Source organism: Poecilia reticulata, chromosome 9 (genome assembly GCF_904066995.2).
Source record: "Poecilia reticulata chromosome 9, P_reticulata-male-v2, whole genome shotgun sequence".
Taxonomy (NCBI): Eukaryota; Metazoa; Chordata; class Actinopteri; order Cyprinodontiformes; family Poeciliidae; genus Poecilia; species Poecilia reticulata.
This window is the reverse complement of record NC_088838.1, coordinates 30,454,934-30,482,186: the sequence shown is the minus strand read 5'-3', so window position 1 is coordinate 30,482,186 and position 27,253 is coordinate 30,454,934. Positions and strand designations below refer to the sequence as shown.

At 36.9% G+C, this 27,253-nt stretch overlaps 1 protein-coding gene and 1 long non-coding RNA gene across 5 annotated transcripts in view; one reads left to right on the top strand and one right to left on the bottom strand.

Moving 5' to 3' along the window:
- The window catches only part of fras1 (Fraser extracellular matrix complex subunit 1), a 270,024-nt gene that overhangs the window by 204,029 nt on the left and 38,742 nt on the right, over window positions 1-27,253 (bottom strand). The gene's annotated exons all lie outside the window — the stretch shown is intronic.
- LOC108166585 (uncharacterized) lies at window positions 10,184-14,500 on the top strand. Of its 2 annotated transcripts, XR_014089105.1 has the most exons (4): window positions 10,184-11,241; window positions 12,278-12,650; window positions 13,374-13,447; window positions 13,549-14,500. It is a non-coding gene; the product is annotated as an uncharacterized LOC108166585 (long non-coding RNA). The 2 variants fall into 2 exon arrangements; XR_001776939.2 differs by lacking the exon at window positions 12,278-12,650 and having other exon boundaries at window positions 10,193-11,241.

Below are 27,253 nucleotides of genomic sequence, written 5' to 3'. Positions count from 1 at the left end.
CTAGAAAATAGTTGGAAATTCCTGAGCAAAGTCAAACATTTGCAAGAAAAACTCTTTTTGCGATTGATGTTAAAAATGTTCCAGAAAAAAACTTAGCTTAGAAACAAACGTTGAAAATTTGAGAAAAAAACTGAGATATTTTAAGATTAGTCTCAGACATTTTCTACAAAAAACAAGAACATTTCTGAATTTCAAAAGTCGAAAATATGATAGAAAATTAAGAGTAATTTCATAGATTTTCCAGAAAAACTTGGACATTTTGTGTTCTTGTAAAGTCGCTAAACTCACTCAGAAATTTTTCTACACATTTTTAGAGCATAATCTCAAAGTTTATGAGTTTTCTTCCTGTAAATTTTGACTTTCGAAGCTTAGAAATTTTTATGTTTTTTCCAGATAATTTCTGAACTTAATCTCAAAATTTCCGATTTGATGGCATAAACGTACTCCTGTTTTTCCATCTCCAATGGCCCTAACACACCATGTAGTTCTGAGATATTTGCACTAGAAACTAGACCAAAAATACTCGGTAAGATGTTAATTTGTTCAAAGTTTGGAGAAAGTGTGAGAAAGTTTTCTCCAGATCTCATTTTATGCAACTACCTTTTGAATTTAAACACATGCTATAAACTGCTGTAAAGAATTAATGTGTCACTGCAACATAAAATAACCTGAAATACATTCAGAGACTTTACCATCAGTCGCCTCCTTCATTCACTTCCACAAGCACTTTTCCAGGTTGTTTAGTGAACTAATCATGCTGCCACATTCTGTGTAATTGGTCATTTAAGTGCCGTTTGAGGACAAATTTCTGCCTAATTTGTCCCTCCTGCCAGGTTCTAAAAGCTGCAAAGCATTCTTTTTATGACTGAGAAGTGTATCAATTTAGAAACTGCATGCGATAAAAGAAACTCGCTCAGCGGCTGCATCCGCTCTGAGAAATATGATGCCATGAGTTCAGGAAGCAGCAGATGATGAAAACTAAATGTAAAGCTCGTAAAGCAGGAGCAAGAATTTTGCATGTCGCTTCTTGTGGCAGTAAACCCAGCAGACCAAGCGGCCCGGCGATGTATTGATCGCCATGACGACTCGTCGCGACCGAAACCTGAGACGGGAAGCAACGCGCTCTGCTGTCTGCAGCTGCACCATCATTAGCTTTAATAACGCCTTGAGATACACGACAAAAATAACAAAATGTCATTTGGAGGAAGGAGAGAGAAACACAAACAGCTGCAGGAAGCAGGAAGAAACATTTCCACAATCAAAACAGACAACAAAAACTCCAGATTTGTATTTATTGACGTTAATTGGCTTCATCTGCATTAATTGGTGTAAATAAAACCCACTGCACTGCAAAATCACAAAGTCTTAACCAAGTAGTTTAGATCTGGTTCTAATGCAAATATCTTAGTCGACTTGAAATAAGACAAAACTAACTCAGAAGTAACTTTTCAGCAAAGATGTAAAACTTTGCTTGAGTCGATTACGCCTTAATATTGGAGAAAAAGTTATTGTTTTATTGGCAGATTGTTTCACTTATAGCATCGGAAAAATGTCTTGTTGTAAGTGAAATAATCTGCCAATAAAACAATAACTTTTTCATCAATATTAAGGAGTTATTGATTTAAAACGATCCTGTATGCTGCGGCTTTGTCTGATTTCCAGTTTATTAAGATATTTGTGCTAGAAAGACCAAAAATACTTGGTAAGAGTTTGTGTTGTTGGAGTGTAGAAATAAAAACGTGTATGCGTGTGTGTGCGTGCTTGTGTGTGTGTGTGTGTGTGTGTGTGTGTGTGTGTGCGTGCGTGTGTGTGTGTGTGTGTGTGTGTGTGGGTGTGGCGATGTGCAGTGTGCTTCGAGTCCCAAAAATAAACTAATAGATAAATAAATAACGAGAAAGTAGGAAAGTGTCCCCAAAAAGGAAAATCCCGCCAGGGTCTGAGCAGAAAATCCAATTATAGAGCTGAGAGAGGAAAGATCAGATCACACACACACACACACACACACACACACACACACACACACACACACACACACACACACACACACACACACACACACACACACGTTTACATACACATGTGTACATACACGCACGCACGTGCACACGCACACACACACAGCTACACGTATATACAGGTTACAGTTTGCCCAGCAACGCTCTGCTCATCTTTATTAAAGACACAAATAGGGTACAGAGGGGCAATAACTCAGATTTGGAGGAAGGTTTGGTATTTTGGAGCAAACACACACACGCACCCCCCCCCCCCCCCCACACACACACACACACAGCTGTTGCAGGTTATGTTGTGGTATGAAAAGTGAAATGTGCGGTAATGTCTTGCTTTAAGGCCCGGTCAAGCCTCCGTGTGGTTTCTTGTAAACCTCCGTGTCTTCTGACCCGGGGCTGGTAAATAATTTAGTTTTTTCGCCAGACGCTGTGACTTATGGAAGAAAATTACAGCGGCTAAAAGAAAATGTTACAAGCTGCTGTTGGTTTCAAGCAATATTTCTCTCCCTTGCAATAAAAAACAAGAAATGGAATGAATGAAGTTCAAAATATTCTCTTTATTTAGTCATAAGATGGACTGCAGTGGAAAAGAAACGCAAAAAATAAAACATTCATATGTAATTACTGAATCTGACAAGAGATCAAAGTGAAAACAAACCAATTCTCAACCATTACATATGAGCTCGTTTTTATGTTGGTAAGCAAGAAGTTTGAAATTCTGCAAAAACATAAAATATTAAGTATTTTTGGTCAACTTTGTAGTGCAAATATCTTAGTTTTCTCTAAAATAGCAAGATGCAAGAGCTTGTTTTAAGTAAATAATACCTTAATATTGATTAAAAAGTAAACATTTTACTGGCCGATTGTTTCACTTGTAACATGGGGAAAATATCTTCTTATAGTTGAACTAATCTGCCAATTGAATTAGTACTTTTTAATCAATATTAAGAAATGATTTACTTAAAACAAGCTCCTATATCGTGATGAAAAAATACTTACCGTATATGGTTTTTTAAAATTATTATTATTATTTAAAGTGTGCCAAGATATTTGGAACCAAAACGTTTTGTAAGATTTTGTGTTTTTGTACTGTGGAGATAAATAATATTAAAAATCTTGAAGTTTATCATGTAATTTCATTTAATTGAGCATTTTCTGAAGATGTTCGTTTGGTCCAGTTTGGTGAATGAAACATGACAGATTACGACCCATTTAGTCGCCAACTAATTACATGTTACATTTTGAATCTCTTAAAGTGACAGTAGCTTTTAACTGAGAAGAAAACACTGAAATGGAAAGAATTGGGAAGTATGTCATTGCTGCACTAATAGTCAGTATTTATATGTTATGTCTTAATTTCCTCTTGTATTTTTGCGTCGTTCTGCCTTGTGTTTGATCTCGTTTATGAGTTTCTGCCATCTTTTGTTTGGCGTTTCACGTCTCATGTCGGGTTATTTTTTCTGCGCGTCGTGTTAATTCTGTTTAGTCATTTTCTCCCATCAGATTTCCACGGTTAACTCCAGTTTCCTGCCTTCACTCGCAGCTGCAGCCTCTTTTAACTGCTCCCTGTTTTCCCCGGCTGCAATCAACCTGAGCGGTAATTAAGTCCTCAGCTTTTAGTGATGCCTCGCTGGATCCGTCGGCTCCGCTCAAAAGTCAAAGTTTTCTTCAGGTTTTCTCCAGTTTGTCTCAGTTTTTGTAAATTTGGGTTTATAATTTTACCTACCTGCAGTTAGCTCCTCAGATATCTTGTTAATTGACAGTAGGGCTGAAACGATTAATCAGATTAATCAGTCGTTGAAATAAATGTCAACTGATCTAGTAATTGATTAATCATTTAGTGGAGCATACAGACTCTACAGCCACTTGCTTAAAAACAAAACCTTTAAAACTGTTTTAATCAAACACTGTAGAAAAAATGTATATATTTTGCATTTAAGATAAAAAAAACAACATTGAGCAGCATTTAGCTTCTATGTGACGAGTCATTAAAAACCTGCTGCACCATCATCCTCCAACTACTTCCTGTTGTTGTTGTTGTTTTCTTCGTCATTTCTGGCAGTAGCAACATCCGGTTGTTGATCATGTGACTCTTGTGAAGCAAAAAAAGGATTTCCATCACAGTTTTGCGAGATAAACTTGTTTCTATTTGCCCCCGCTACCCCAAAAAATATCTTATCTTTGTGCAAAAACTTTTTAGTGAAAAATGAGAATATTTTAAAAATTAACTTGTTTCCATTAAGCAAATTTATTTTCAAAATGTCAAATTGTGCAATTTTAAGGTTAATGGAAACGCAGATACTGACTATCAGTCAGGAACTTCCTAAATGGAGCAAGATTCTGAGTTAGAGAACCAAACAGAGATTTAAAGGGGAGCGGCAAAAGCAAATGAGCTGGATTAGCAGAGTTTGCTAACAACTGATGCCATTTTGCCATGGAATAAAGTCTCTGCTGATATTTAAATGTTAGTTTCTAGTGACAGTTTGACTTGCAGCAACAGTCTTCAGTCAGAGGCGTCTTCAGATTTGCTGCAAGACTGACTGGTACTGCTGCATCACCATCCACACAGACTCTGAGGATTTTTTAAATACGACTTATTACAATATTTATTTCCCTTTAAATTTGACTTAAACAGTGATGTGCACTGATTTATTTCTACCAAACACTTTTAAAAGTTATTCTGTAGTTATTGGGAGTTTAATTTCTGGTAAAAATATAAATTGGACTCAGTTTCTGTAAAGTCTCTTGAGATGACATTTGACAATCTGAATTGGATTGAATCAGTTCAATAAATCTTTTCAAAAAGATGCAAACCCAAAATCTCAGAGGAAATAGTTTCACTAAAAAGGGGGGATAAGTAAAACCTTTTTTTTATTAACACTTTTTCGATTGCTTTCTTTTTAATTCCTCCAAACCTTTCTCTAAAGTTTCCATCTCAGCGACGTTTTTCATTTTCTGACTTGGACGTAAATTAATTTCCCTGTAAAAGGTCCCTGCTGGGTTTTTTGTTGTTCTCGATTTTCTTTCTTTCTCATTTTCTCTCCAATGACTTGCTTCTTATTTCGGAAAGTTTCATTTTCCCCTCTGCGTCACCGACAGCTTCTTTGAATCTCCATCTTATTACTTTTAGTTTTTTTTTTTTGAGTTGGACTCATTTGCATCTTCAAATAAGCTCAACCTGAAACCTGGATGGCTTTTCAGTGAAATTTCTCATCTGCGTTGCTGACATCCGTCAGAGAATTTATTAAAATATTAAAGCTTTTATAGGCGAGGACAGCCTTCGGTCACACAGCGGACACCGCTCTCTTACCTGTGGTGAAATTAATATCTGTCTGAATATATACCTGTCAGGAATATATTCAGGAAAGGAAAATAATTTCTTCACTGCAAAAACACAATTGTGCAAAATGTTTTGGCTTAGTTTCTAGAGCAAATATACGGAGGAGAATTAGGGCAACAGCAGAAAAATAAGAAACAATAACTAACTTAAAAGTACATTTTCAGCCATAAATATGCCAGAATTCTCAGACTAAAGTCAAAAAAACTTTATATTCTGAGAAAATTGGCTTTTTTTTTTTCTCAATCTGACAATTCAAGCTTCCCCCCATAATTCTAACTTAATTCTCAGAATTTCAACTTTAATCTGATAAATCTGACTTTTTTCCTCAGAATTTGTACTTTTTTCTGTGAATTCTGACTTTAAGCTGAAATTTCTAGTTTTAATCAGAATTCTGACATTTTTTTCTCTGAAATCTCAGATTAAAGTCAGCATTCTGTTTTTCAGTGGCCCTAATCCTCTTCTGTACGATTATTTTACTACACTTGAAACAACACAAAACTAACTTACAAGCAAATATTTAGCACCAAATAGCAGATACTTTTAAGTAAATAATCCCTTAATATTGATGAAATAGTGGATTATTTTTCTTGTAACTAGTCGTTTTCATATATATATTAAGGAATTAACATAAAACAAGCTCTTATATTTTATGAGAAATTACTTGTAAGTTAATTTTGTCTTATTTCAAGTGTACACACATATTTGCAGTAGACTCTAGATAAAAAATATTTTTCTCTTCTTTATTTTTGCAGTATGTTAATGTTCGTGTGGCTTCACTTTGAGCACACAAAGGAAACTATTGGACACTTTCAGCTTCATTCTCAGACTTTTAGCTCTGAACATCTTTAAAGAGGGAAGCCGGCCAACAAACCATGTCGAGCTGAATGACTTTGCAAGGAAACAAGCTCTCTGCTGCCTCCCTTCCCCCACAGCGGACCAGCGCCTGGTAATTATTTTTGCAGAATCTATCAGGAAACCGATCTGACAGATGCAATTACGATGAGAATGAGGCATGACTGCCGCAGCAGTGGTGAAATTTCACTTCCGTTTCAGGTTCTTGTGTCACTATCAGTGGGAAAGTTGGAGTCCAGCTGGAAAATCATAAACCGTCAAAGAAAATCCGGATCAAAACAAGGATCTACAAGTTAAGAGGAGTATTAACAAAAACGATCTCTGATAGAACTGAAAGGGACGAATGACCTCATCACTTACTTATTGATTTAAATCAACGGTGAGAATTAGAGTTTGGATCTCAACGAACCCAAGATAAAGTGGATCTTCAGAGGCAATCAGTGCGGATGTTGCAATTATATCCAACAAGTCTGCTCAACTTTGCAGCTTTGTTAAACTATTGTGATAACAATAAAAGTGACACATTTTTTGCATTTCTTTCAGATATGAATGTGGCTGCATGTCACAGCTGTTATATCCCCACAAACATAAACGCTGCTTTAGAAAAACAGCAACGCGCTTCTTTAAAGAAGTTTGATTTGTGTCACTAAACTGCACACGGTAACTGCATTTATTCATATTTTCAAATATATTGATTTTTATTGAGGTTTTCATTGCAGAATGCAATGAAAACCTCATTTCATTCTGAAAACCTGTAGTCCATATGGTCAAAACTAACAATTTTGACAATATGGACAGTTATGGGGATTTATACAAACAACAAATCTATCATGGTAAGAAGTTTATCGTAATAAATGATGAACGACGACGCAGTGCTGTGAACTAGATAACGCTCCGCGCGAGAACGGCTTTTACATAATGTGATTAATCTGTATTATGTCATTTTAACTGACAGCCTTAGTGTAAATGAAACCTGAATTTTTAGGGTAGCACTGTGAAAATCACACTCTTCATCCCGATGTACCTGCCCTATTCAGAATGATGAACACATTGTAAAGACGTGGTGGGACGTCCACAAAATCCAGATTATTTCTTCTGATCAGACATGCTTAAAAACTGTCACAATGTCGTGACAGTTTAAGATAATCTGTGAAAAAATGAGCTATTCTGCTTTCTCCCAGTGCTAACTAGAAACAACCAATCAGAGCAAGCTTTGCTACGCTACACGTTCTCCCATCTGCATAGCATGTCGCGAATGCTACGGCTAGTTAGCATAGTAGTTAGCAAAGTCACCGATGACGTCAGACAAACGGTTTTAGTAACCGTAAGTTGTTTTTCCATCATTAGCACATTGAGCAGCACGTTCATCAGCATGATTGACAGCGCTAAGACCCTCCTCCTGTCTCTGATTGGTTGTTTTTGGTCGAGGCTGGTGCATTTTGTCAGAAAGAAATAGTGTCTCATGGAGAAGGTGAGTATGTTGATCTTTTCACAGATTATCTGTCTCACATTACTCATGGAGACAGTTTTAACAAATATGAAAAAAAAAACATATTTTAAAAGTTACAACTTTTCAAACTTGGATTCAGACGTCTGATAAAAACCAGATGCAAATATAAGCAAGTTTAAACTAGAAACAGGATTCAGCAGATGTCTTAGTTAGATAATAAAGTCATGCATGCAGCAAAGTTTTAATAACTTATATCTGCGCTCAAAAGTGGGAAAATTCTGCATTTCTTAGCACCATAAACAACCAAGAGAAAAACCATGGCAGTCCATTGAACACAGTTGGAATTACCTGAACCGAACACACGCGTACCTGTATTTATATTAAACTGCCAGGGTTCCAGAGATAGGCTTCATGCAACTCTAAGTACTTCTGGCAGAGGCAGATAAATCTTCAACCCAGTGAAGAAAAGACTGACTGAGTGTGGATTTCCTGGGCAACAGCCCCGAAAGGCTTTCACGGCAAAAGTCCAATCACCTTTAACTCTGAAGGCCATCGCCTCTAATCGGCAACCCTGCAGAGAGCAATTTGTCCTCCACGTTTCTCAAGCGAAAGCAACATCCTAAAAACATTGCAGAGAAATACAAACTCCTGTCTCTCCAGGCTGAAAGGAAGAAAAATCGAAACAGTCGGAGGGTTTTCAAAGTTTTTAGCAAATCAAAAAACTTACTGAAAGACAATAACATTCAAAAATCCCTGTGTGTTCGCTGTAATTCTTCAGACACAATGCAATCGCTGAGAGTCGGGCTGTCTTAATTAGAGAAAGTAATTCCCTCCAGTGCTTCCACGGCTGAATAATTGGAGGAGAAGCTGCTTGAACGAAAGTGAAATCCTGCTGAATTACAGCGGGACCTGCAGGGAAAACACAGCTCCATGCAGGTGTTACCTCTCCACCTTCAATCATCAAACCCAGCCGATCGAATTCATTAAACTCCACTCCTGTTCATTTAACAATTTTTAAACATTTTTCAGCACAAATGAGTAACATTGTCCCTTTTGTAGATGCAGAAAACATCATCTTCTCTTAGCCTCTATCACGACATTTTGTGTTAATGTTGTGATAAAGATAAACGTGACAATAAGAACAATTTACTACTAATTTTTTAGGTAACTGTATGGCTGTGACGGCAGCAATTATAGCCTCAAAAGTTTTGTGAGGTTTTAAACAAAATTAATTGGAATATATCATTACAACGATAAATCAAAAATTTGTCATGATAAATGATAAACGATACAATAAACTCCGTTTCACTTTAAAACCTCACCTTTGTCCCAGTTTCCCTCTGAAAACATGATTTTGAACCATAATAAGTGGAACATTAACCAACATATTTGATGTGTATCAACTAAATATAATCTGTTTTTATGATGAAAAGCACTTTGAACTGCCTTATCGCTGAAATGTGCCATACAAATAAACTTGATTGATTAATTGAAAAGATATGAAGGATGAGAAAGTGGTACACTAACATTAACATTTCAGACTCACGCCAAGTTAGACTTCAGCTTGATGCAACACTCTTCCATCCTAAACTTGCAATTCTGGAGCAATAAAGAGAATCTAAAATCAATGAGCAGCAGGATCAAACAGGTCAGTGTTTCTATGAATCTCTAACTCTGTCAGTAAATGTCACAGGATTCTGGAAACAGAATATGTTTTCTGACTGTAGTGGAACAAATCAGGAAAAGCTTAGGTTAACATTTCAGAGTCACGCCAAGCATCATTTTCAATTTTACACTGAGCGTTCAGCTCTGCAGCATAAATTGTGAATACAGATTTAACATTCACTTACACTTTTTGGTATATTTCTTAAAAGGAAGGTGGAAAAACAATGTTTTATGTTTGGGAAATGTTAAACAGGTTCTGCCTCTAAACAGGGATTCTTTGTTGGCAACCGTTGCTCAAAGCTATTATTCAAAGTTATACCTTTTGAATAACTTTCAAAGTTTTTTATAATTCCATTTGGGTGTCAACTGCGTTGTTACCTAGCAACCCCAACTGAGCCCAGCCCCGTTGCCTAGCAACCCAACCTGAGTTCCAGAACATTCAGTCAGATAGTTTTTACAATGGCCGCTAGAAAAGACAAGTGTTACTAATTATTCAGAAACCTCCTGTTGCATTCTTGTTGGTTGTGCAGCAGGCTCCACTTCTGCTATTCAGAGATGTAAAGTTGTTTAATTGGGCATTTTTTTATTTCTGCCATTTTTAGGTGTTTTTTAAAGATATATATAAAATTGTTCTAATAATCAGTTGTGCAGATTTATTGTTTGTTCATCGGGTTTTCATCCCTCCATCCCCCCATAAAATCCACATTATTTAATGCATCTCAGTTTCATTCATATTTATTATAAAACAGTATTAAGGCCACACTGAGGAAAAAAAAACATAGTTCTGAAAATAATTTCATAGAATTGCAATATGACTTTCTTATATATATTTCTTTGTATGTTTGGATTAATTAATTGTTCCCAGCATTTTTTGTGGAATTTGTATCGAAAGCCCCAAAAACACGTTTTAAATGTTCATTCCCTCCTTTCAGTTTCCTAAGAGTTTTGTGCTTTTCTAACTCTTTGTTCTTTAAAAGTAAAAAGAAAATGAGGGTAGCAGCTAAATTCTTGTTTCGTTCTGAAACATCCTGTCCAAATGCATATTTGTCAGGCCTCAGAAGTCCTGCTTATCGCCCATTGTGCAGCTTTTCTCCAGCCTTACTGTGTAAGCTGTGCACTAATTCTCTTAGCTGCAGCATGCAGGGCCCGTCCTGAGCAGGTGTTGATGTGACAGCTCTGTCCATATTTAGAAAAGCTCTGTGAGGACTTGGCATGCCATCTCCAACTCAGATTATTTTAGAGGCAATGACTTTCCAGGCACAAGAAAAAAAAAAAAAAAAAAAAAACAGCTGCAGCCAGGCGCCACAGGGAAAACATGGCAGCTATTTTAGCTTTCACTTTGTAACCAAATACGAGGCTGGAATAAAGTCACAAGCCAGAGAGCGATTCCAGTTAGTGAACAAGAAGAGATGTTTGCAAATACTTCTTCGTCAGTGCCGGAATCACAAAGCTGGATTAATAACAACTGTCAGCTGGATAAGCGGTTCAGAAGCAGGTTGTTAGACGTCGGCGACGTTCAGGCAGCGATTACAAATCAGAGGATTGTTGCTGCGCCTGGAGCGGCTGCAAACATGACACTGCAAGCCAGCTATTTGCAGACTAATAAAGACTCCGGCAGCAGGCTGCACTGGAAATATCTACGTTTGCCCCAGCGGTTTTCTGCTGCAGGTTGAATACAAACAGTTCTCATGTGACGTCACACGTCCGTTAACTTCAGCAACCGTGCCAGGAGGTTGCCATGACAACAACAAACAAATCGTAACTTTATTGATTTAAAAAAAATTAATTTGAAGAATAAATAAATTAATTTTGACAAACTTAACTTCCATAATATTTACCCAGCTGTTGATGTGTAATAAATATTAGATTTATTCCAGTGATATTAGTTAGAATGCGTTAGAAGTTGGCTTAAAACGAAATGTGAGGTAAGCCGATAAATTATCACTTTTTCCTCTCCAGGGCCAAAGGAAAAACTGAAACAACTTGTGAATGATTACGAGGTTTAGGGGGAAGACAAAAGGGCCACAATATAAAATAAGACGGAGCAGCAAACATAATCTTTTAAAGTAAAACCGGAAATTAAAGTAGAGAGAAGATAATGTGAAGTTAATGGAGCTGGATAATATTTACTGGGTTTAGTTGAAGCATGAAGAATGAAGCTTGTTTCGTCATAATTCATGAAAAGTAACTGCATCAAATCATATTTCTCCTTTTTTAATATCATATTGATGCAGAATGCTGCACATTGGCAGCTTCCATAATCTTACATAATCTGTTAACACATCAGATTATCATCAGTAGCATGCAGTGTCCTTCCACTGATAATAAGTTGATGCACTGATTACGATTTTATTCCTGTATTATTTTGACTTTGTTCTTGTACGTCTTTATTCTGGTAATATTATGAGTTTATTCATGTACCATTTTTTTTCTCATAATATATTTTTCTTAGACTGAACCTAATACATAGTTCTCATGTGACATCACACTTCTGGGAACTTTGTAGCTGACAACCATCTTGGTAGGCATCCGTAACCAACTACCATGACAGTTGCTATGACAACAATAATCCGTCTCACATTTGTTGATATATTTTTCTCTTGCACATTTTGTCAGGAGTGCCAATACACTTTCTGTTTGTTGGTCTCATTGTTGATCATGCTCAAAACATGATGAACAATCATGATAAACCGCCTACCAAGATGGCGGTTCAGCGGCGCGAATCACTTTCAGCTCAGACTTGGATGTGTACTCTATTGTAGATACCAATGTAGAAATTCCAACTTTATTCATTCAAGCTCATTTGAAATTTCCTAACAAACTTTTGTAATAATTTAAACCTTGACACAGATTTACTCTGTAAGTTTGTTAGCCTTGAATTAGCTTTAGAAAACTTATTTCCTTTTTTCCCCCTTAAGATTTCTGCTTTTGAAACAATGAAATGTCTCGCTTACTTTCTAGATTAGATATCCTCAGCGATAGCGACGCTAAAATTTTACAAGGTTTATGGAGGCAGCCAAAAATTACTAAAGACAACAAGAAAACATGCCCTAAGGTGCCTGTTGCTATGACGACTCCCACTCTTTCTAAGGACCTGAAGCCCAGAGCAGCACTTTAGCTCAGGCAAAGCAAGAATTTAAATCAAACAAAGAGAAGAAACTCTGGTACTTGCACAGATATTTCTATGTGCCTGCTGGTTTTCATCTATGAAAAATGACAGGTTGAAAACAACCTTCACCTCCAGCGTCAATGGGAAGAATTACAATGGCAGCGAAAGGGGAAGCAGGCGGTGCGATCTGCAGCGATTTGACAGGAATATATTGCATGTACACAGGTGAGACTTTGGGGAAGAAAGTAGTTCAACAAAAAAGTTTGTGAATAAAAAATAAAAAAAATCAGAAAAATTGAGCAGCAACTTTATAAAAACTGTGACAAGTAAAGAAACACATTTAGAGTTTGATGTTCTGTGACCCAGTTAAACCTGGATATCAGTTCTGCTGCGTAGGAAGGTGAAGTTAAGTAGCCGAATAAGAAGATTTGTTATAATAATAATAATATAAATCATCACCAGTGGCAATGCAGTGTTGCCAATCAAGCTGCATATTTTAACTCAGTTTTTATCTTTGTTTTTACATTTATTTAATCGGTTAGCTCTCAATGGGATTAAACACTTCTTTTTCAAATAAAGGAAAACAATAATGAAAACATTACATCCATTAAAGTAATTTATTTCAGATTTGTGAGCATTTATCACTCAAATTGGATCAAATCCCATCAAAAGCTGCTTTAAAAAACCAACAAACAATGTAAGACAGCGTCATCAGCGTAAAAATGACATTTGAGGCAGATTTTTATCTAAACTGTTAATATATGTTATGAAAAAGGAGGTTAAAGGGGGTTTGTAGAGACGGTCGTCTTTATTATTGCCAGAGTTAACATGTAGTCAGTTCTTTATAAAGTTAAATTTATAACAGTTCATAAATCTGTTAGTTTATGATATATAAACTAACCGATATGTGTTAGTTTATATCGTTATTGTTTGTCTCTGTGTTGACAGACTGGTGACCTGTCCAGGGTGACCCCGCCTCTCGCCCAAAACGTTCACTGGAGAGGCACCAGGCACAGTAATAGGTGCCTTAATTTTGAAATAAAACAATTTTTTCCCACTACGTTTAGGAGTGAAGGTACTGGACATGTTTTAGTTTCTCATCAATCTCTTCACTGACCTCCAGAAGCCACTCAACCCAAACCAGCTGGCCCAGAAACGCCTCTGTATGGTAAATCTCTCTGCAGACTCATCTGACGCACATGCCTGAGATGCCACTAAGTGAACAGCAGAAAGACAAGAGGCCCGATGATGAAAACAGAGCGCTGCAGGGAGTACCAGCGGGACATGTCCCTGCACTGCCTCAAACGCACCGTTTGTTTCAGGGGCTTTCAGACCGATGTCAGAAACAAACCGCTTTGATTTTTATGGTTTAACTCCAAACATGATTGTCCATTCTGGAAATTCAGAGTTTTTATCTGTTCCCGTCTGATCTTGAGTCGCTTTTCATCTTTTCTTTTATGTTTGCTCCTACACATCGAGGTTCCTCCTGAGGGCTTAAGAACGACTTTGAAAACTTTAAAGGCACCAAAATGTTGACGGAGGCGCACCTCGAAATCTCCTAACCCGAGCAGAAAGTGGCAGAAAGACAGAAATTTCTGCTGTGATGTACAGTATGTTTGCTTGATTCCAGTTTCTGTTCGAGCCGCAGTTCGAAGCACAAAGAAGAATCAGAAACTAGTTTACCCCTGAACTTCATTCGCTTCACATTTCTGTACTGCATCTCCTCCAGCACAAGGTTATTAATGCATGTTTTCTCACATCACAGAGACAACTCGCCACACACAGCATCTTGTAGCATTTCATTATTCCCTGCTGGTATATTACAGCTTTTTTTATTCAATTTTGAGTTGTTTTTGCTGCATAGATACGGAAGAGAGGAAGAGGGTTCATAACCGTTCACTGATTCATGCATAAGCTAAATATTCCACTGGACACCTCTTTGTTTATATTAAGAATAAAATCAACGTCTGCTATAAAACTAACCCTTGGGTAAGAGACCAAATTTATGACTCATTTCCAATTCTTTTCCCTTTAATGGTCTGACCTTTATTGTAATAAAAGTGACAGATGCGACATTAATGCTTCCCAAGCAGAGTAAAAACAGGTTTTATTGTCTGAAGAAGGCCTGTATGCCTAGAGACGTTTAGTTTCATGTAAAAAAAAAAATGACAACAACCTAAAATAAAACGGATAGTTTCAGATGACAGCTGAATTTTTTTATACCACGGTTATATCTTTAGTACTTTCAATAAATCCAGATTGAAAACATTTTCTTACACCATGTAACTTACTGTTTTTTTGCTAAACTACATTGAAGTAATTGTTTTGTAGTATAGCTATTACACTGATGTTCTTCTAAAACTCAAAAGCCGAAGCAGAAACTTCAGCAGATATTTGTTAAACTTTGTTTACACCACAATAATGTCACTTTAAATCCTGCTGCTGGCCATGGCCGCTAGCTCCACGTTCACACAAACACATGAACATGGCTTAAAACAGAAGTGCAATTAGTGCTTTGAGAAGCAGAAGTGGAGCCTCCTGTACAACCAACAAGATTGCAGCAAGTCGTTTCTGGATGGTAAGTCAACAACAAAACACTTGTCTATTCCAGCAGCCATTGTACAGCGGTAAAACAAACTAAACTGCCGGAGATCCACTTGGGTTGTTAGGTGCCATGGCTGGGGTTGCTAGGTAACGGCGCAGTGCCGACTGAATCAGACCTATCAGGAGGTTTTTGAAAGAGCTCATTTTCCAGACATGAAAAGACATTAACTTCACTTATTGACAAAAAAAAAAACAAAACAACTGAATGATTTTTTTAAACTGTTTTGGCTGTTTGCAGAAGCAGCAGAAACCCAATGGAAAAATGTGCAAAAAGTAAATTTTTCACAACAGGTGATCTTTAAGGAGTTCCAGGTTAAAGGAGGGGCAAATTAAACTGCAAAAGAAGGGGGGAAACTGAGGAAAGATTGTTCATTCACTTCATAATTATGCATTAATTTCAGTGTATCTGACATATAAAATATAGAAAAAGTGTAACATTAAAACAGCAGAACAAGAGTAGAGTAGGTGTAGCTGAGCCTGGTTTACTTCCTGGCACAATAAATGACCCTCCTCTATTCCAACTACTAATAAATAAATAAGGGCAGCTAGTGCCACATAACTTTAAAAAAAATACTGCAAGCTGCTGAGAACAAATGCAAAAAAAAACCAACAGCCCAACAGAACATTTGGCAATACTCACATTTACTGTGCAGCTGATTTATTTATTTTTGTCCCAGTGAGTTCTTTCGTCTCATGTCCAACCACCTACGTATGGTCCAGTCAAAGCGCTACAAGTCATCAGAACATTTGTCAGCACAGCTGGGCGTTAAAAGGTGGAGCGGCGGTTCAGAACAAGGTGAGACGAAAATCTTCCAGCCATGAAAAGCCCAGTAAACACAGAGCGGCACGACTCTCTGTCCACAGCCTGTCAAAACACCGACGTCTCTATCAGGACGACCGACGGCCACAAAACTGTAATTTCTGTCGTTCATCAAGTGACGGATATTCTGCCCCAGGTGACGCGTTTTCAGCAGCAAACATGGCTCCTTCTGCTCCACAGCAGAAGTTATGTGAAACATGTAAGCGATCGTCGGGAGCAGTTGGTCAAAATGTGTAAAACCAAGACTTAGCTCTCCTTCAGACACAAAAATAATCTAAAAGAGACGGTTATATCAGCGCCTTTGGGTTTTTAAGTTACGTTTCAATCAAGAAAATGAAACAAAAATCAGATTTATTTTAATTTTTTTTTACTTCAGTAAGCAAATCTTTTTCAGTTTCTGAGATTAACTTGATTTTTCTTGTGTTCTAAAACTTAAAAATTGAAAGTACAGAACTGAGTGGAGACTTTGTTGAGTGAATAAAGTAGTCATAATTAGGGCTGGAAACTCTGGTTACCTAGCAACTCACTCACACTTTGGTTACCTAGCAACAACGTGTTGAGTAACTGGCGCAGCAGCAGTTTGATGTTTTCCCACTTTGCCTCATAAAAAAAACAAAGAACAGCACTTAGTAGAAACTGTTAATAAAACAGGAAAGGCCAGGACACTAGTTTGGTCGTAATTCAGATATTCAAAAACAAAAAACTGATCAATATCAATATCAATTGATATGAAACGTTTATATTGTGATGCGTTTTTTTAGCCCTATCATCCAGTCCTAAGCATTTAAGCAGAAAAAGGCAAGATCTGAAAAGAATAAACCGTTTAGAAATGTTTAAAATCAGACTGAACATGTTTGAGGATAAAATGTATTTAAATCACTTTGGAGTTTTGATTTTTCAAAAACCTAATTGCAGAAGCTTGCACTCAAGAAAGATTAGCACTATTTAGAAATATTTTTACCCAAGAAGGAGTAAAAAAAAGTTTGATAAAAAGGCTACACCACTACTGATCAGCTGATCAAAAAATCAATAATTTAACACATACAATTAAATCAGCAGATGGACCAAAATGTAAAGTTATGCTTACATTTTGGTATTTTAAAAAGACCAAAAAAAATGATTCATAGTTACAAAGTAAATTCATTTTCTTTCAGTATAAAACTGCATTACAAACTCATTATTTATCCATATTGAATTTATTCCCTCTATTCTTTATTTAACGTCTGCAGGTTGTGAGCACCTGAATCCGAAATCAAATTCCAATCTTGGCGAATAAATCAGATTCTGTCCTCATCTTGAGGTTTTTAAAAGGTGACTTGAAGCATTTCTGGGTGAAACATCTTCAGTTTTTGCGATTGACGCCTTAATTTGGAAACAGTAAAGAAAAGCGAAACCTAAAGTATTGATTCTGTTTGAAAGCTTTTTATTTTTGCACCGGTGTTTTAAGAGCAACCTTGATATCCCCTCTCAGCGTTTCAAGTCGTTTCGCTCGTATTATTCATCAAGAGTCCAGTCAGGCAAGAGAGATGCTGCAATTGGATCAAACCACAACATTAAAGACAAGCAACAATGTTGAGCTTTGAGGTGAAATCTGATGTGTAAAATAAAAATAAATAAATAAAAATAAGTGTAAAAAGTTTTTTTTCCCATTCCTGCTCACTCTGGTGACTCAGAGGGAAATTGATCTTTATATTGCAGCTCCAGAGTTTTGGATAAATCATCACTCAACCGCTGCCACATGCCACCTTCTGATGCCCGCTCATTTTTCTTATGTCCGGGAGAAAAACTGCGATTTGTTTTTGTGCAGCATAAAAAAACAAAAAAGAAAACATGGACTGTACCTGCTTTTCAGCTGAACTACATCTCTGATCCACTGCTCACATTTATCCAACTACAGACGACGATAAACATTCCTGCAAAAAGATCTGACAAACCCTCATCTATCACTTTAACGCCCAGCTGGAGCGCTCTCTTCACGCCGTAAATTAAATCAGACGGCTTTCAAACCTTTCTGCATCAGATCCCGGCCTCGACCCGACGCCGATCGCTGCGGCGATAATCAAACCGACGAGATAAGATTCGTCCTTTTATGTGAACCTCCACTTCAAACGGGTTAAGAAAAGGGAATCCGAGGAGCTAAAGTGTCTTTGAACTTGTGCTGGGAAATAAAAATGTGTCTTTAGATGAATGGAAGAGCCTTGAATTTAAAATGATGGCAAGAGAAAGAATTATCAGAGATTTTTTGTGAAAAGTTTTTATCTGCCGGGAAATGTTGCACATAAAGAGGAGAAGAAGAAGTAATCATTTACAGTGGTTGGTCCAGGAAGAGGAAAGAGTTTAATATCAGCATGCTCTTTGTTGGAGCACCAAGACTCTTCCACACATTCATCAAAAACATGAACAGAAAATTTAATTGGAGGCTTTAAAAGATGCATTTAGACCGCTCTTTTCCCAGGTTGAAAAACAAACAAAGAAAATAACTGCAAAGATTTTAAGAAAACAGAGTTGGGCATAAAATCACCTCTAATTTAATGAAGTCACAATTATGCATACAGCAGAGTTAATAGACAAATATGGAACTAAAGGATTTAGTGCGAAGAATATTCCCCATCACATCGTCAAAAAGTGTCTCCATCATTCTGTCGATTAATCTATCGATCATTCTGACGATTAATCAATTAATTGGATTTTTAAAAATCGCAGATTCTGCAGATTTTTCATTTAGCCACTTTATTTGAAGGGGGGTTGAATAAGATTGTCATAACACTGTCATAAACATGACATAACACCCGTCATAAACATGATATAATACCTGTCATGAACATGAATAAGCCTTCATGAATATTTATGACTGTTGTCATAAAGCGTCATTTGGTAAATTATGACACTTTTAATACAAAGTTGACATTATTCAAAATGTCTTTGTTATGACAACTTGACATTAACCGCCCTCTTGACTAGGGTTACTTGAGTAGTAGCATTCCAACAGATCCATGTTTTCATCTCTCTTTTCATCAACAAAGTTGACATTAACTAAGAAATCATTACTGTTTACTTTACCTTTAATAACATAAAGTTACCTAATTTTTAAAGTGCAATCAGTAATACTTTTATAACAAATTTATATCAGTAATGATTTCTTGGTTAATGTCAAGTTGTCATAACAAAGACATTTTGAATAATGTCAACTTTGTATTAAAAGTGTCATAATTTACCGAATGACGCTTTATGACAACAGTCATAAATATTCATGAAGGCTTATTCATGTTCATGACATGTGTTATGACATGTTTATGACAGTGTCAATGTCAGTCTTATTCACTCCCTTCAAATAAAGTGTTACCTTTTCATTTAACCACTTGAGCGTTATTATAAAATATTAAAAATAAAAAAAGATGCAGATAAATTATTAAATTCTTATTTTAAAAAGGAAAATAAACATTATATTGTCTAAAATGCAACACCGATGGGTTTGGTAAATACAAACCGGGTGAAGTTAAAGCTAAGAGGAGTTTTGGCTGAAACATATTTACAGACAGAGAAAGGTTTAAATCAAAAGCAAAATCTATATATATATTTTTTTTACAGTTTTGGGCAAATATATAATTTTTTCCCAAAATGTTTTTTTTTTCAGTCCGGTTAGCGATTAATCGATTAGTAAATTAGTTGACGATTCTTCCAAGAATCGATTAATCGCAGCTAATCACAATGAATCATTTCTTAAGCCCTACTTCCTATTTATTACTGGCCTGTCAGGTTCATTAAGTCATTGAGTCCAGTTGGAGATTAATCAATTACTAAATTAGCTGACAATTATTTGAAGAATTGATTAATCACGATTAATCATTTCAGCCCTAGTCCTTATTAGTGACCTGTCAGGTTCGGCTCGCTGTTCAGAATAAAACATGAAGCTTGGAGCTGAAAATAATCCATTCTCCCTTAAAACACACTTGTGAGCGGCAGCAGTTTCTCTTAAAATAGAAAAATTTCCCACTTGTAACAAAAAATAATGATTTATTGATGTGAGAATGCTCCAAAGACAGCCGAAGAAGCCCTGACCCAATCACTGCTCCTCCCTCTGAAGGGCTGCTCAGGCGAAAATCTCGAGTGGCGCAGAGACAGGAAGAGGCGATGGGAGTAGAAATCTGCATGAGATGTGAAAGAGAGCCGGATCGAGTTCCTGTTTGATTCCCTGGCACACATAACACACACCGGCTTATAGATAATCCTTCATCAAGGGCCACGACATTCACACACAGGCTGAACAATCAATTTTGTTTAGTTACACGGTCGTTCCTCGCTCCCTGGTTTTACATGAAAAGATCAATATCCAGAAAACCAAAGCAGCCTTTGTTAAGTAAAAGTACAGTGAGGATTTGGACGAATATTCGATTTTAAAAGAAATGTTGCAATTATGCAAAACTTAAAGGTTGAAGCTTCGTAATTCCTGTGAAATATGCACACAGTGGGTACGAGTGATGACTAATCTCCTTAACTTAAAAGGCAGAAATCAATCCTTTTTCACAGTCAAACACACGTTTCATGTTATTTTCCACTTTTCCTGATCCCTAAAGCCCGGAGTGGTAAGGAATCCAGGACAAAGACGACACAAAGAGCCAGACGGTGACGTGAAAACCAAATGTACGCATTACTTCCTGCTGCGTCAGCAAGATGGATGTGGCTGATATCCACCTGTTGGTTCTCTCTCAACCTTTGACAGCTCTTACATTTTTTTTCCGCCTCTTGGGAATTGGCTGCTGCAGCAGGGGTCGTGACCTCTCTGCTGGAGGAAAGAGTTGGACAGATGGAGGCGAAAAGGGGGACGGAGAAACAGAGCGGGACGACACAAATCAGCTGCAAACCCGACAGGTGAGCACAGGGCTCAGATTCAGATAAAACACACTGCGGAGGCAGGGAGCATCAGAAAAAATAACATTTTTAATGAAACGTAAAAATATTATCCAAAAAAGTAATAAAAGACCAACTCTTGAGTTCTTAGAATGACAAAAAATTAATGAAAATTTCAGTGTGTAACTAAGTAAATGAGTCAAGACAAATATTGGTTCTAGGATTGCAATTTATGATCAATTTAGTTATCGATTAATCAATAATTCTGACGATTAATCGAATTTTTAAAAAGAGCATATTCTGTAGATTTTTTTATATAAGCGACACTACAAGTGGTGAGGGAAAAACAACATAACATGATATAAAGTTTAGAAAAGTTGATTTTACACAATATTTCCACTTTAACATGAGATTTTTACAGAATTTGAACCAGTGAAGATAAAACTAAAACTTGAGGAGTATTTGGTAGAACATACTTACAAAAGTTTTTTTAAACTTCATTACAATATGTATATAGTAAATGTTTGGCTTAATTACTGCTCTGAATGTTTGTGTTAATCGATCGATTACTAAATTAGTTAGTGATCATTTAAATAACCAATTAATCACAATTAATCCAATTAATCGTTTGTGTTTCATCATTAAAAGTAGAAAACAACTAAATCTACTAAATAATTTAAAAAAATTAACGGTGACACTTTATTTGAAGGGGGGGTGAATAAGACTGTCATAACACTGTAATAAACATGTCATAACTCATATCATGAACATGAATAAGCCTTCATGAATATTTATGACTGTTGTCATAAAGCGTCATTCGGTAAATTATGACACTTTTAATACAAAGTTGACATTATTCAAAATGTCTTTGTTATGACAACTTGACATTAACCAAGAAATCATTACTGATATAAATTTGTTATAAAAGTATTACTGATTGCACTTTAGAAATTAAGTAACTTTATGTTATTAAAGTTAGTTTAAACAGTAATGATTTCTTAGTTACCAGGTCACCAGGTTATCAAAAGTTATCAAAAATGAAAAAGATTTTCGTGAAAAAAATTTGTGTCATTGAGATTAAAAAATCTTCTTTTCAAGTAATAATGGCCTGAAATGCATTAAAACCTTCCTTCAACAGTTCATACAATTAAATCATCTGAGGGGAGAAATTATAAAATTATTTAAAGTTCTATTAAATTCTTATATAAAATATTACAATATTCTTAAATATGCTTGTGTTACCAGTTTATGAAAACCAGATTTAGATAATTTCTGAATAATCTGACATAGCTGGAAGCTCAGTCCAGATTGGAAATGTTAGTGTTAAGTTTTAATTTTCTGGTTTCTAAATTGTTTTCAGTGGTGAAAAGAAAACTCAAATGAGCCAGCAAGAAGGAAAATATGTAAAACCTTCCTGCTAAGCTGCAACCTGCTGCTGCAGCCTTTGTTTCACCCACATCAGGGAAACTTCAGTGGATGGAGGAAGGTGGTGGCGACACAAGTAATTAAAGTTGAATAAAAGCCCAACAGCTGTGACTCAGAACATTTTCCAACATTATTAGAGGTTGTCTGTCACATAAATGCACGGCTGGATTAGCTCGACGTCCGGAATGACGCAGCAAAGCGGTTTGTTTTGCTATCAAATTGTGTTTTTATCTTTATAAAAGCTGCGTTTTAGAACCGGCTAGCTTAGAGTTTCACTTAATTTCTTCTATTTGTCTGTTTAATAACCACACGATTAAATTCACGTCCAAGCTTAATCTAAGCTTAGCTTGTTGTTCCAAATGCACACAAAGTGAAACTGGATTATTCCTGCGACCAACAAATGAGGAAACAAGACAAATATAGATGAGGAATCGGAACAAAAGCTAATATGCAGGTGTGCCATTTTTACTCAAAAGCTAAAGCGGAGGAAAATCCTCATCCAGTCCTGTTGTTGGGGAACAGCAGAGAAAAAAAACGTCTAAGAAGGATTAAGAGCTCTGTTAGCCGATCAGGTATGATTTTAATAAATGGTTCTCAGTACTGGCCCTTCATGTTTCAGATGCGTTTCTGCTGCAGTACACCTGATTCAACATGACTGCATCACCTCCTCAGCAGACCATCAAGAGCTGCAGAAGCCTGTTAATCATCCATTGGATTAAGTCAGGTGTGCTGCAGCAGGAAAACATCTAAAACATGCAGACAGTTGGGTGAAGAGTCGCTCTGGAGTGAAAAAACTGTTTCACCGAACACATTTATCTTCATTCTGTGGCAATCCAATCTTATACAGATGCTTATTTGGACTATATTTCTCTGCATAAGCAAAAAGAGACGCTGAAACTTATTGGATTTTAATTACAGCAGCTTTTAATGCAACTTGGTTTCTAATCAAATCAACTTTCAGACTCACTGCAGGAAATTCTGGGTAAGAATTGCAGATTCTGTGAAAACTATAATTTATCTTGGCTTTGTCTTCGCCACCTCCAGAGGAAATATCCGGCTCTTTAGCTGCACGTTGCACATCCAACATTACTTCCCAAACTGCATCGCACAGCTATTTGATTTCTATGAGCTGGACCAATGAAAAGCTGCAGCTGAAAATACTTCCAAACCAAACCCATAATACCAATAAACTGGAGTGAAAGACGTATCACTACCATTAAAACGTTGTAAACGCAAAAGATTGGTGTAAAATGTTGAAATTATAAAAAGCAAATAATCAGATTTTTCTCGTTTCTGTAGGACATGAAAACCAATTTCATCTACTTTATCTCCTGATGACTAAATTTATAAGACTAAAGATATCTGCAAGGTGATATAGATCCAAACTGTTCACCAGCAACAACTACTATTGGATTTAGCGGGCAAGTTGTTAGCATAAAGCACTAAATGTGTGCTGCATGATTATATACAAAGAAAAAGGGATGTAGTGCTTTGCTATTATTTGTCAACACTACAGCTAGATAAACAGGTGAGGATAGTTTTAATAAAAAAATTAAAAATAGCAAGGGAGAGGGAAGTAGGTCAGTTATGCTAGCTTGAATGTGACAAGCTAGATTGCTATGGAATTCTGTGTCTTTCAGTTCAATTTTTAAAAAAGGCAACAAACACACCAACTCTCATCTGTAAAGCTGATGACCTGTGCTTAAATTAGCTAATCTACCACCACTGTGTCAGATTAGCTAATAGCATTGGCAGCTAATAGCATTGGCAGCTAATCGATTGCAGTGATAATTGCAAAAATAAGCATCAAGCCTGAAATCTCGATACTGTAACAACTGAATGTTCTGGTCTTTACACGGGAAATGCTTGCGTGTTTTCTGGTGTTGAATCCTGACACACATAGCGGAGGTGTTCTCAGTTGCTATGGCAACGGGTCCATGTGTAGCCAGAAAGAACAATACGAGTGGCTCTGAGTTATTTTTCAAAGTTTTTCCAGCGTTTGCTGCAGCGCGCTGCACTGAATTAATAATACCTACATCTCCAGGTTTCATTTAGTTAATGGAATCGTTCTACTGGAACCGCAGCTACGGATAGCAAGTAAAAGAATCGCCTTTTTGCCCTGCAGTGATGTGTGCATGCGCAAAATTTCCGGATGTAACCAATAACAAGCAACATCTTTATACAATCCTTTCTACTCTCCCATTTTGGAGAAGGAGAAAGATAACGGCAGAGGTGAAAGGAAACGTGATTTTGCTGTAGATGTGGATTTAATGGGCCTCTGTCAGTCAGTTTGTACCTTTTCACAAGGCTGAGATGACCCCTCTCCAGTTTTATTCTGCCTCTCTGAGGGCGCTTTTATGAGGGGGAAAGAGTGCCAAGAAGCTTCAAGTTGATTTTCACAAGCGCGCCAACACTGCAAACAAGCTGAGTCACTGAGAAGCCAACAGGGGACAAATGAGGCTGGACTAAGGCATGTTTTTGGACGCCGTTCGGTCTCTCTGGAAGCGCTGTGAAGACTCCCACAGGACAAAGACTTCATTTATAGCCTCTCCTGTCCAACTGTCCAATTTATTTTTCCTTTTTTTCGGTCAGCCAGACGTCCTTTTGTCCTGCCATGTGTGCAGTGGAAGCAAGGTAAAATGAAAGACCATTTTTCTTTAGTTGTGTTTCAAATGATGGACCTTTTTTTTTTTTCCAGAAAGGTTCTGGTGCTTGAATCAGAGCAAAACTGGATCACTTGGTATCAAAATGAATGCATAAAGATACTTCCTTGGACAAGTTGGGATAGGTCGACATGTTCATTATATTATTGAAACAAAATCCTTCATGGATAATGAGATTTCAATCTGATCAGGTCAGAATGAGCTGTTTTATGGAGTCTTGTTACTTTAAATCCAAAGAAGCTGCTGCCGGCCACGCCCCCAACTCAATGTTTACACTCACACTTCAAAACGGCTGCATACAGATGCACAGCTGTACAACCATACATTTTTGAAAAGCATAAGTAGAGTCTCCTGCACAACCATCAAGAATGCAGCAAGTGGTTTCTGGATGGTAAGTCAACAACAAGACACTTCTTTTTTCCAGCAGCCATTGTACAGCGCATGCAGCAGTAAATACAGTTTATCAAATGTGTTGGAGCTCCAGGTAACGAGGCTGGAGTTGGCTGGGGTTGCTAGGTAACGGTTTTTGAAATGGCTCATTTTCCATACACCAAAAAAAAGTTGAACTTATTGTGAAAAATTTGCTTTTTAACTCCTGGGTTGTTTTTAGAAGCAAATAGAAGCATGAAAACTGCAAAGGGTAAATGTTGCAAAGTAGGTTCGCTTTAAAATATAAAAAATTAGCTAATTTTCCTTGTTAAAAGAACTGATTAAACCTTTTCCCAACACATTAAGTAATTTGTTGAAGTGATGGTTCAGAGGAACATGGTTCCAGAAAGTTTTAATATTCCAAACACTGCATGAAAAAAGATATTTCAGGCCGAGAGTCACCGAGTTATTCTCTCTTCTGTCCCCTGAAAGTCTCGTCCCTGGTGATGCGGAGAATCCATCTGGGCGCAGGAACAGATGTACGCCATATTTCCATTCAGTGACTTTCCCTGTCAGCTTCTCCGCCGCCTCCTGTTTCCTCGCTGACACTTTGTGGATCTACGGCTCTAATGGAGCTCCGTTGTTTCAGCCTGACGCACTTTGTGAAGGTCACTGTTGAGTTATTCAACAGCTGTGATGGTTTTAGCAACGTGTCCTTGTCACACAACAATCAGCTTGCAGAGACGGGGAATCAGGACCTTGAAGTCGCAAAACGCCACCAGGACGGGCACCAAGCAAGAAGTCATCGACTGCGAACAGACTCGCTAATTTCTAAAATAAGTTTCTTCAACTGTGGTTTTTAAGATGCTTCGCCTTTTTAGACGTCCTTCTTTTTTTATTTTACTTCTTTCCTTCTTTTCCTGCTGTTACGAAAGGGCCAGTATCCATTAGATTTAAAATAGTGCAGGACGATACGTCTGAAAAACGCAATAATTTCATATCAGTCAATATTGATATTGATTAGTCTTTTGTTTTAAATATCTAAAATACTGAAAAACCTGGTAATGTGAACATTCATGTTTTATTCACAGTTTTCGCTACACAATTTTATTATTTTTAAGCAGTTATGAAGAACAGTGGCAGAACCTTAAACTGCTGCTGCGCAAGTTACTCAACAGGTTGTTGCTAGGCAACCAGTGAGCGAGTTGCTAGGTAACCAAAGAGTGAGTGAGTTGCTAGGTAACCAAAGAGTGAGTGAGTTGCTAGGTAACCAAAGAGTGAGTGAGTTAGTTGATTCCACCAACTTTTCTTACTAGCCGTTAGTCATTTAGCAGCTAAAGTCCTTCCTCTGCCTACATCCCCCAGAATTCTGTGCGGTTCTTGATTGGATTTCAGTGAAATTATTGAGTATTCTATCATTCACATTATCTACTGATATTGATCACATCATGTAGATCGCCATTTATATTTTTATTGATTTATTATCCAGATCTAATTTAAAATAATCAAATTGTTTCCTCCTAACCAGGTTCTGCAGGAGTTTTAAGGACTAATAATCATCTCAGTTGGGTGCGTTCAAACTGGGAAACATCCAACCCAGTGGTTCGCCAGTACGGTCCGATCAAAAGAAATCACTCCCTTGATCAAGTTTTAATCCAAAATTCATACAAAAGATGCAGGTTTCCACTCTTTGGATACTATATCTCTGTTGAAAAATAATAAATAAATAATATGTATCAAACAGTCGTGATTAATATCAAATATGTGTGATAAAATATTCAATATATTCAATATATATATATATATATATATATATATATATATATATATATATATATATAAACCGCACAGCATTCTGGGGGATATAGGCAAAGAAAGACTTTAGCTGCTCAATCTCTCATTGCTAGCTAAGCAGGATTGGTAGAATCAACAACTCGGTCGCTCTTTGGTTACTTAGCAACTCAGTCATTCTTTGGTTGCCTAGCAACAAGATTGAGTAACTGGCACAGCAGCAGTTTAGTTATTAGACTCATACAGTAACTGCTTAAAAAGAAACAAAGGGTTAAAACTGTTGATAAAACAGGAAAGCTTCCCTCACC